General features: G+C 42.5%; 1 long non-coding RNA gene across 1 annotated transcript; it reads left to right on the top strand.

The window, feature by feature from the left end:
• Positions 1-4604: 4604 nt before the first annotated feature.
• Positions 4605-5302, top strand: LOC105940773 (uncharacterized). The gene is made up of 3 exons (XR_001167437.2): positions 4605-4736; positions 5077-5104; positions 5215-5302. It is a non-coding gene; the product is annotated as an uncharacterized LOC105940773 (long non-coding RNA).
• The last annotated feature ends 7135 nt before the right edge of the window (positions 5303-12437 follow it).

Here is a 12437-nt window from a genome sequence, read left to right on the forward strand (position 1 = left end):
AGCCAAAACCTGAGGACCAGTGGACAGGTACACAAAATCCTTTCATGATGTCATTTCTGTTTAACAGAAGCAATACTGGCTCGTAAACCCAAGGCCATATTTGCATTTTCCAAAGAAGACGTTTTTGCTTTTAGCTGTTGCCGGTCTTCAAATAGCATCACATATTTGCCTGTACAGACATTACAAAAATATAGTCAGTTTCCATGGGATATACTCACTTTTTTCAAAACTGTATGTCCGCCCTCTCTTTTCACTTTGCTTATCAAGGTGCACGATGGACACTAAGATGGATGTTGGATATGAATGCAGTAACAGCATAGTCATCACACCGGGCATACAAGAGTAGGAGGAAGGACAATAGAGGTGAGCTATACTCGTGGGGATTCTCAAAGAGGTAAATGAAGAAGAGCTGTGTTACTTTGGTTGAGAGGTCAGTGTTTAGCATGCAAGTGAACACTTTGTGGTAGGACATGGAAAGCCTAACCATATCAGTGCAACTAATGCAAGTCAGCATAAGACAGGGCACCTTGTTACGAGGCGCTGATATAAGATGATAACAGGCACATACTCAGCTTTATGTTCATCAGTGGAAATACAGTGGAAGGTTTGCAACGGTGGAAACCCTGCAATGCCCTCAGTAAGAGTGGTGTGTGTGTGTGTGTGTGTGTGTGTGTAATCACACGAGTTGTGTCCTAATGAAATTCAGTATCGATCTCAGCAAAATAGACTTTATACATCATTCATGCTCTCTATCAATCACACCCTTCTAAGTTTTCCAAAGCTGTTTGTTTTAGAAGAGTAGAAAGGGGAAAAAAAACAAGCTGAGCAATAATTACTTTGAAGAGATTGTTTTAAAGTCTTTCCTTTAGCCTTTTTCTCAAGGTGTAACAAGCTTATCTGTCAAAGACAATGTCCATTGAATGAACTGCTTCATTTGAAATTGATTGAGGTTCTTTTTGGTTTAGCTGTTTTCTGCTAACTTGAGAAGGAAAACTATGCAAAGATCCAAGTCTAATCAAAGCAAATCAAAATTCTTCACAGAGGGAGAGTATATATCTCTAAAGAGATAAGACGCGAAAAAGAAGTTGTCAGTGAGGAACACCTCTTTCCAACTGTTGAGATAGTGGATATTAGAAAAATCCTATAGGGTGGATACAGACAAAAAGCAAAGAAAATAAACACAGGATGTGGTAACCTGACACAGGAAACCCAGTGAATGCTGGGAGTGAGCAGTGAGCTGTGCTTCCTGTAGGACAGCACAATGGTAAGTGGTGGCCCCAGATTCCTAAAAGAGGTTGTAGTTGCGGGGACAAGGAAGGGCAGCCTGTGTCCTCTGGTCTAGTGCTGATAAGGACATAGATAGAAATGGCATTTATGTCTGTCTTACTGTTTTGGGAAAGCAAAACATCCTGATGTTGCCATGGTTACTGTTTCATTTAATATTAAGAAGCAAATGTGAAACATTCAACTCAAAGTTACGACTCACATCCGAGGAGTTGAAATACCGTTTCGCACCTTTGTTTTTGACAGATTAAAGACTAACACTTTCACCAGGATAGAAAAGTAATATAGGTTACATTAAAGGATTTGCAGACTTGGTCTTCTTCTGACAAAGGTTTAATGTTTGCAGCTTATGAATGCGATCCTTCCCTTGTTGCACCACCTGCCCTTTGAGCAGTAAGGCCAATTCTATTCTTTTAGTTGATGATGTATTTACAGCACTTAGGTATGCATTTAAATGTTGATGCTGTTTTCCCATGATCTTTTGAAATCAATACAATAAAGAGTGAGAAGAAATAAATCCAACATGATGGCTGTCATACTTTTGCAACTGCAGTGTTAGAGGTAAGCATCACCAGCTGAGGACTACTAATCAACACAGGTTAAAAAAGAACTTACACATACACTTATTATATATTTCCAAATGCCAACTAAGGTTGATATGATTTGGAAATAAAAAGATATGGAATTACATTTTGCCCCAATAGTTTTAGAGGCCATTGTGGGGCATTGAATTGTTATGTAAGTTGGCTTCTAGTATAAAAAAGTAGCACAATGAGGTCAGCATGTCTAGCTGTAAATCTGACAGAGTATCAGTGACGGGTCCACCCTTCCTCCTCCTCCCCTGATCCTTGCCCATCGAGCTCTTTCAGTAAAATATTCTCATTCTGTGTCAATGTTGTGTTAATGTTAATAAATGTCTTCATTGGTTCAAAAAAAAGGGGAAAATGTCTGTCTAAATGTTAGAAATACAAGTTTGCAAAAAGAACAAACAAACCCAGACATTTGATCTAATCTTGACAAACCATAATATTAGCTAGCCTGTTAACAGCAATGTTCAACATAAAGGGTCATCTTTGGTCCTTTTCCCTAATTCACAAACAGACACATGTTGGTGTGTATAGCATCCCTGTGTACCTTTTTCATTATAACTCACAAACCAATGGAAAAAAAAAAATGGAGGTGGGATGTCTAGGCTTCTTATCTGCCTGTTTTGTTGTTGGCCCCATAGCGTGAGTGTGTATTCATGGCCAGTTCCTGCAGGCCCTGCCTGTCAAACCAGGCATGCGTGCATGTTAGCTCGCCCAAACCTATCTACGGCATTGTCCATTCAGTATGATTATCATGAACCCACACTGCCTCCTGTCTCCGGGGCTCACATGAACCAGTACTTCCTCCAAGGAAGGAAATGTTCGTTACCCATGGGCCAGTGTCACACGATTACGCTGTACAGACCCAAAAGGCAAGTTTGACTGAAAAAAATGTGCATGTAAACTGATCTTTTCTGCTCTCTCCCTAGATAACGTTGTGTTCCCGCCAAGGAACTGAAATTATTCCAAGTTAAATCACATAATGACTCGTGAGCGCAATCCACTTCAGAAACATATTTTAATCAAAAAAACAAAACGACTTCTCTCTTGATCGCCCCAGCCCATGCATCCCACTCAACCACCAACCCTACATTTTTCTTGAACGCGCACATATTCACTCGTACGTGCACAAACAGTTGGGCAGTGGGACTGCGAGAGAGAGGGAGATCATTTGTCTCAATCTGCACTGATGATAGTTTATCAGAGGCTGGAGGAATGGAGTGGGAGCAGGTGGTGGAAGCAGGCTTTGTGAAGAGACCACAGTAATCAGATCTGCAGCTCAACTCAACAGAGCTGGGGGAGTCCAGCCCAGACCCACCAACCAACCTAACAATTGCAAAGGGTTAACTTCCCCCCACCTGGATCCCTGGCTATCCAATTAGACATTACAAACACTGGGCTAAAAAGCAAGACCCACAGTCACTGTCTTGGACCTTTCAGGAGGTGGAGCTTTCAGCAATCAGCCTCCCTAAATGTAACTGACCAATTAAAAAAGAAATTATGGCACATTATAGTTGTCTATGCTTGTTAAAAAGTTACTTTATGTATCTGTCATTATGCATCCCTACATTTCCCTATTCCTGTTTGCCCTTTAAACTATATGACATTTAATGTATCACCCATTTAACACTGAGTTGGTTCCCTTGCTTCATACTCCCATTGTCTTTCTTTTTCTCTCTGACCCATCCACTTGTGGCCACAATGGATGGTCTTTCTCTCATTCATAGAGTGTAGTGTATAGTAATACTGTGGTGGTTGCTATAGCAACCCGCTAGTCAGACGATCTCATTACTGGCCCTTAGACATTTCTTTCTCGCTCCCTCTCTAAGGAATTACCACTTTTCATTATGATTTCCCTCCCCTCTCTCCCAGCTACCCCTCCTTCTTTATCTCTGTCTCCCCCTGTCTCTCTTATTCTCCCCCTCCCTCAAAGGTCAGATGTCCTCCATGGTGGGGAGAGAGGAAATCTGTAAAAGAGTTGAGGTCTATTCAGTAACCCCCGTCTCCCTCCGATCGCAGCCCACAATCATTCTGTTCCTTTCTATAGCTGCAAAGAAAGCAGCCAGAAAAGAAGGGAGGGAAGAGAGGAGCCTTGAGTCTGCTGGTCTGCTGTTCTTTAGAGCACATTTTAAAATCTGTTTCTTTTTTCTGCCCTTCTCTTTTCTCTCCTCAAAGCTTTCTTTTGTGTGGAAAATAGCTCCTTGAACTGATGGTGGAGTAGTGGTGTGTGTTGACATTTTTTAAAATGCTCCTGCCCACAATCAATAGCCGCTAAAGTCACACATACACTCTGTGCGCACGCACGCACGCACGCTCGGCGCACGCGTATGCTCACGTGCACGTACAGCTGTGCATGCATACTTAAACTGGCTCACACATGCGACATGCGTTCGTTTATGGGAACACGCAGAAACAGTTTGTGTAGGGTTAGTTTCCCGTTTTAGGTGTTGCCCAAGAGCGGGGTCGGGCCATACATCATATTATTGGACATGATTTAAAATGCCTCACTTTTAAACATCAATTATTGGAAAGAATGAGGGTAAGCAAACGATGACGTAAAAGTCTGTAATGCAAACATGCACGTTGTATACTCTGTATAAAAACAGTGAGCAAGGAAGCCAGCTCCCAGTGGAATCTTTTCTCACATTCTCACTGATGAAAGTCTGTTTTTGTTGCAACAAAAATGTCTGTCTTAACCCAGCTTTGATCTTCACTGTATTTCAGGTCTTTCATTCTTCATCTGCTACAAAGGGACAGTGAACAGTGGGCAGATCCATACGCCCTATTGCTCCATCACAGATTGATCCAAATGGAGCTCTATTCAACTGCACTGGCCGCACAATTGATCCCGGCCTCTCTGCTGCGGTAAACATTTTACTCGGCTTGCCTCCATCCTGATCAATAGCCTTCTTTTAATAATGTATCTCATTGATCAGTTTGGTCCCTGAGTAAATTGATCAATTATTTTAATCTTTTTTCCCCCCCTTTTTTTTGCTATGCGGTGTCAAATGAGGGGCAGACAGCTCTGGGTGGTGCTAGTAGTCGCTGGTAGAGTCTATTTAATCAACCTATTCCACATCGGATATAACTCCTAAATGTTCTGTTATTTATGCAGACAGGAAGCATTGTTTAAACGTCTGCTGAATGCTCTCTAAAACACTGTGGTATTTGTGCTTTCTCTGTTACTGCCTCGTCCCTCTGATAGACTTCAAGGGCACTGGTCATCAGCACTGGTAAAGTGAATGCACTCCACCCACAACATCTCATTACTAGTCCTAATTATCCTGACAAGTCACCACCAGCTTGTATGTGTGTGTCTCTGTGTGTGTGCTTGATTTTGCAGACACAAACAAAGCTGTGCGAGCACCAACACATTTATTCCTGGCACAGACACAAACATACATTGAATGCACAGACATTAAACGGTGAAGCAGTGGATCAATAGCCAGCTTGTGTCCCTGACTTCATGGAAGGCAGCAGAAAAGGTATTTGAAATCCAAAGAGTTATCTGAGGCAAGAAAAAACAGGGAGGAGGTAAAGTCTTTGTTAGTATGACCTTGCTGAGATTTATCTTCTGCCGAGATATTTTAAGATTGGCCAGGATAAAACCAAGCATGTAAAAGGACCCCCCCCCACCCCCCCCCCCCCCAGCTCCTCCAATACAAGAAAGCGACATGTACCTATCTTTTATGCTAACATAAACATATAAATTCCTGACAGATTTTCTTTCATCTGCCCATACTTCCATCAAGATTTGCTGTCTCTGCTTTCCCTCCCACAGGACCGTTGAGTGGACGATTACTGTGCCAATCAGGAGCTGAGCAGGTGTACATGTCGCCATGTTGCCTGCTACCTCATTAAAGTCTCATCTTCATAGCCTTTCACTACCGCCCATCTGAAATGTCACGACATAATCCACAAGACTTTAGACACCCACTACACACCCCTCCCCACAACACGCTAGCCGCACCAAAATGCTCCAATCATCTGTCACAGGTGTACGATGCGCCGCGCTGCTTGCTCGCTCTTCCAGAACACAGGTGTGAATATAAGCAGAGCAGAGCTGAAGCTTTCCTGTGATACGGCTTTTCACGCTATTGTCATGCATCATCCCAGTGGATGCACTCCACTTCTCCAACCATGCTAAATGTTTGACAGCTAATACAAACTAACTAAGATATGTAGCCAAAGTGAGGATTAAAAAAGATGGTTTCAAATGGTTTGCTATGTTTATGCATAAGTACATTGTTTTTGTATTTAAATGCAGACAGGCTAAATTTAAAGCAACATATAATTAATAGAAGGTAGCAGTTTGCAGAGCATGCATGTGGCCAGTTTAAGATTTGTGCGTGCAAACACAAGAGCATCTATGTGCGTGTGTGTTTGTGTGAGTGTTTGTGAGTGTCTTTAGAGAGAGCGCTAATTGTAAAGGATGTGGCAGGTTAAGATAAGGTTATCTTGACGCTGTGAAACGTCTGAGAGAGAAGACCAAAGCTTGCAGACGGAATTAGATTGATTAGAAGAGCCATATTTGGGCTATTTCCAGATAGCCCTTGGTGAGCCTCATCCCTTTTGCCAGGCATGGCTCTGCTTTCGTCCTCACCCTCACCCCCTACTCTCTTTCCCTGACACTCCTGCTGTGCAGCAGGACAGTTGATAGCGCCACAGGCTGTCAATCAGACGCTAACTGACTGGCCACTGCAGAACTGAGATAGTCCCTTAGACTCCCTCCTTTGACATCCACAGTGAGGGGGGAGGAAAAAAAGCAACAATGTATGCACCACTGCAGGAGAGATGCTTTCTGGGTGAAAAACTGTGTGTCTCTTGATGAGAGTTTAAGGGCTCTCAGCCCTCAGTTCAGGTTAGTAGAGTGTAACTGTGCTACACTGACTTCCATTTTGCCGTCTTTTTCTATTCTCAAGAGCTTGAGGTAAACTGACTCTCTGCGGTTTAAATGGGGTAAAAATTTTCATCTTATAGACTTAATTTAAGATGAGTGTGTGGCAAGGAAGTCAATCCTTCCACCCCCTCCCCCCCCAAAAATAGCACTCAATTCCTGCCATCAGAATCCTCCATTAGCCAAGCATTAGAAACAAATTAACTCTTCTCAGTTGAATGGCTTGTCAGAGGAAGTGTGGGAAAATCCTCTATTAGGCAGGAGTTAAGTGCCTATTGGAAAGCTGGAGACGGAATCCTGCCTAATAAAGGAATAGTCAACCATTGGAACACCGGCTGAATGGAAAAAAGAAGTGCTAATTAAGAGAACAAAGTGTTGTCTTACAGGCTCCCTCCATTAATGTGACTTTTAGGGCTCATCTCATTGGCATCGCTTGATTCCTAAATATGACCAGTTGTGTGCGATTGCACGTGTGTACTCTGTGTAACAAATGGGGGAAAAAAATGTTTATTTCGGGTAGTGGTGACAGTCTGTAAACAGATAAATAATGAATTTTTCACTGCTCCCAGAGGCCACGCTTTTTTAGACTAGTCTCATTTCTGGATTTGACATGTCGTAAGCCATGCAGTGAACACGCTGCTCAGAAACTATTTGGGGCGTTATGTCTCAGATGAGCTGAGCCAACTTAAACCACAGCTCCAGTCTCCTCTGCCTGACAAATGCTGAGCGTTTTCCAATTTTCAAGCTGTGAAAAGTGAGAGGGATGGCGAAACAGCGTCATGGACCGAACCGGGCGGAGACTCAAAATAAACTCAAGTAGGCTTGGCTGAGTATGGGCTCCATCTCTGTTTATCTTAGTGAGAGTGAGCATGGGAGCCCAATGATGAAATCAAAAAAGGGAGGAAAAAATTAAACAGAGTTGAACAGGCCAGTGTATTTGGTTGGGGTTGCCATGGTGACAGAGTGCATGGATGCAGATAAACAGCACGTTGAGTACTCAGGGAGGAATGCAGCCCTTCTGCCTGCGGTTTGGAGTGGAGGTTAACACTTCTCTTTCTCAACAGCTTCACCACTCAACAACATATGGGGCTGAGGGGGGAGCATGAGAGGAGATTACACTTTAATTGCACACATACTTGGATAAAAGCGAATGTGTAGGAATATTTGGAAAAATGCTGAGAAAAAAAAGGGAGCGATGCATAATGGTTGATTGCATATTATGGCACAGGGTGTTTCAGTGTTTTCACTTAAAAATTGGAGTCAGTGCTAAAATTTGGAGTGGAAAACTACAGAATAGAGGTTTCCTGCTTTTCTGCAGTTGTCACACAGAAGTCTTCTTCATGGCCTTCTCCAGAAGAGCAGATTGCCTTTTTTGAACAACCTGTGAAGTAAGCAAAGTAACTTATCATCACTCCTTAAGGGGAAAGAAGGCTACCTCTCAGTTCTTCGTTTAGATTAAAAGTTATGGATGTTGGGAAGGAACTACAAGAATGAGGGGAATGGTGGCAAGTACTCTTAAGGGAATGGGAGAAAGAGGGAGGTGCTAAAGAGAAGCCAATTTGATGAAAAATTGGTGGCTGTGGCCTGCTGATAAGAGGCCCTCCTTCTCAGCTCCCTCTGACAAAATGGGAGAGCCTTGTCTGTCGCCCCATTAGCAGCCATCCCTACAAGGCCCTGCCTTTTCTACATGGCCAGCCTTCAATAGGGGGCAGAAATGGAAAATGGCTACTTAACCAATGATTACCAGACTGAAAGGTACCTGTCATTCGAGTGAAGCGGCCGGAAGAATAGAAGGGACGTGTGGGAGGATAGGAGTGAGCGATTTCGCTCCTGTCTCTGCAGTGCGACAAACGTGTTATTGTGAGATTAAACCCGGGGTTTGTGTTTAATAAAGCCATGCAGAGGGGGAGGTAACGGGTGGAATTTGAGAGAAAGCTGGACCGGGGTTAGGCGGTGGAAGAACTTAAAGCTCTGAACAGAGTAAAGAATGAGAGGAAACTCAGCTGCTCGACTTTTTGAACTTTGTCGTCTTTTCCAGTAGTTAGATTGAGTTTGTATCATTTTATCCAGAGGTAGCTGAGAAGTCCACAAATCATCCCAGAGAATAGAAACACCTTGCTCACCTGCTTTCCCTCCCAATCAGAAGAACATTTTCCTGCTATTACAGTTAATCAGGGCCCTGCTTGATCACTGCAGCGCTTCCACCGCTAGTTTCTTTTCCAGCATTATGGCAGCTTTTATTCTCCTCTGTAATTGCTTGTCCCTCTGGCTCTTTGTTTCCACGAGTCGCTCTTATCACCTCACTATGCTGCCTATTCACCACTGTCACACAAACCATAACACTTCTGCCCAGATCTTTCAAGGGGTGCCTTGAGCCACTGCATTTTAATGTTCCCCATAGGCCAGGCCCACAGTGCCATATGAGTTGTTTTATGGAAGCTATTATTAGTGTTTACTCACTGGCACTTACAGGGTCAACAAGCATCCTGTGTCTCTCCCTGTGCAGTGAGGCAACCCTGACTTCTTGTTTTAATGTTATGGGTAACGTTATGACTCTGTCTCTTTGCTCAATCGTTAACTCTGTGACCACTTTATGAGGTATTAATTGAGTAGTAATTTTGACTCAATGAAACCATGTAAGAGTTTAATGCTGTTTTAACTCTCAATCTAATTGAAAACAGGCACTAAGGGCTCATGCTTACTGCCCAATATGATGTGGATAGGTTTTTTGTAAAAGGTTTGAGCTCTTACTTATGTTTCACACACTGTATTTCACATGCAAAACAATACAATCGAATAAAGGCTTTATAAGCAAATGCATATGCCTGCATACACTGCAAACACACTGCTGCTTGACTTTAACATAAAACATACATACAAATATTTAAGACACAGGTGCACACATGCATGCACGCACACAAGGGAGAGACAAGTTTAGATGGGGCTCTGGACTGATCCTATTACCTCATCTCACATTTATTTCAGAGGCCTGAAACCTGATATGCACGCAATTGTTATTTTAAATCACCGTCTGGGAAAGCTGGACCAAAGGTCTACAGAGTCACAGAGACAAGGAGAGTTTAAACGAGGGCGGACCAGAGATGGAATAGGCCACAGGGCCACGAGGTGCGTCACAACCTGACAAGATTAGGAGTGCAGTTTTATTTAATCAAATAAAAATGTCTTAAATACAAAAACACTAAACAAAACAAAGGGGTAAGTTTAAATTCTTTTAAACTGCTTTCACACGTGCACTACAACCCTACCTTTTCTCAACACTGCCCAGCTGAGCTATGTGTGAGAAAGCAAATCTCCAAGAATGAGAGCAGGTAATTGTCCACTGAATCCACCGCTAAATAAGTGAATGTCTTATTTCCCGTTCTCTGCACACTCTACCCAAACAGCACCCTCATTCAAAACAAAAATGAGCATTTCCTGTCTCAAGAATACATCTGAAGTGGACTATTTCCTGTTGCGTGCCGCATTTGAGAAAGGGCAGCGCCGGACAATGTCCTAAATTGATTCTCCCCACATTGTCTGGAGCAGATGTATGAAAATTCACTGTATGTTTCCTGCACTATCGATTGGATTGTTGACTGTGAAGCGGGCGGAAAATTTCTCTCCTCTCCATCTCACTCCTGCTCCCTCATTGGCCACTGTAATCCTTGCATGCCTTCTGTCTACGTTCGCTCCCAATTTTTGCCCGTGTTCACACCTGCAAGGTTAATGTGTGTTCGTGGTGGTGGTTTAAGATCCATATGAATATATTTCACCTTTCAGCACTGGACAGGCGCTATGCCAGAGGCCACAGGATAACTGCTCTTTCCCTCCTATCTGCAACACAGGTTAATTAAAGTTCCTCATCTCCCCTCAAAGTATGCTTTTAAACAGAGTGCTATGTGTCATTGGATTGTATTTCAGTCCATTTAATGAAGGACTTATCGTGCATGTGCGCATGGGTGTGACTGAATGGGCATGCTATGCTTTTAATTTTGTCATCTGGTTGCACATGTGAGGCGGGAATATCTGTTTGGATACTGAAAATATCTTCCAAATTCAGATCACCTTATGGAATCTGTGCTTGAAGTATTTTCCTTGTCTGCATGGGAGTTAGTAAAAATTTCACCCACGCAGTGACAATGATGCTACATCACCTGTATAATGCGTCAAATGGGAATTAGTGGAAAAGAAGAGACTGAGAGTAAATACGGAAGCTCAGTCTGTGGATATGTCTCTTAAACAAGCCAACAAACCACAGGCTCTCACATTCCTCTGTTATGATGTGAACTACTTTGTATCCACAAGTTTAAGTATGAGAGAAATAGGCTGCTTCTTGTCTGACTCATAATGCTCAGTTAGGGTCCTAGTTATGTAAATTTTGTCACAACCAGGGGTGCACCAGGCTCTGTGTGGACTTTGGTTTACCTTTTGGTGCACGGGCTACAAAGGGAACAACTTTCCATGTGCTCATGTGTTGATAAAAGGTCACAGACATTTATACAATTTGACTTTAAAAGAATTTAAGGATAATCAAAGGTACGATAATTTGCAGAGGAAACTAGCCAGACCTTTAAAAGAGAAGAACACATCTGAGTGCAGATGCTGATTCGCTGTGCTTGTGTGAAACTCATCCTCTAGTGTACTCCAGAAGGACTAGAAAGCAGTTTAATAAAAACAGGTTCTCACAGGTTGTGTGTCTACAGTAACTATCCACACTCACATCTGCAAGGTACTATAATCCTGGCTTGCAATAAGAGTATGACTCACACCATAGAAACTTTAGCTTACAATTATCAGAAATGAAGTCTGGAGACACATGTGCAAGGATTAACATGCACACACTCAATTTCCAGTACGCACACACAGACACACACGCACATACAATAACAGAGAAACACACGCATGCACATCTAAACCCAGTTGTCAGTTTGTCACCCACATTTACTTACACTTATAGGCGGAACCTCGTCAGACACTTGACAACAAACATGGACACACAACATGGTTTATCCATGTGCCAACAACTAGCGCACTGCTAATTGTTAATAACAGTGAAGATATTGTGCACAAAAACAAACAAACAAACAAAAGACATGCTTTGTTGATCATTTCATCAGGACATTTTCAGTGCAGTTTCTCCAGACTGCCCCTGACCTTTCTCATCTTGAACCTCATAATTGACATATAATAATAGTCTTCAATTTTACTTCATATTCTCCTTCTTCCATCCCATTGACTTTTCCAGATCGCTGAACTGTGGAACATAGGAGGACTGTACTTAGCATTGAATATGTATATATATGAAATCCATAAGCGTTAAAATTAATTTCTTTATTTACTTTATAGGAATCGGTGAAATGGGCTTTGTGTAACCTGCTGTAGGGCAAATATGCTCTATGAGAATACTGAGTGCTTATCCCTCCATTGCTTTTTCAAGTTTCAGTCACTTTTATCCTATATTTTCTTCCCCTTCTTTCCCATCCTTTGGTGATTTATCGGATGATGATCCCCTCTTTTCCTCTCAGGGTGAGTGTGTGCTATGGGCTTCCAGCCAACCGGACCTGCTTTAATTGATGTCAGTAATCTGGTCACCTTGAGAGATAGTTAAAAGGGCAAATCTCTATTAGCTTTAGTTTATGGGGGGCAAATTAAAACATACACACATACAG

Source organism: Maylandia zebra, linkage group LG12, assembly GCF_041146795.1.
Source record: "Maylandia zebra isolate NMK-2024a linkage group LG12, Mzebra_GT3a, whole genome shotgun sequence".
Classification (NCBI taxonomy): Eukaryota; Metazoa; Chordata; class Actinopteri; order Cichliformes; family Cichlidae; genus Maylandia; species Maylandia zebra.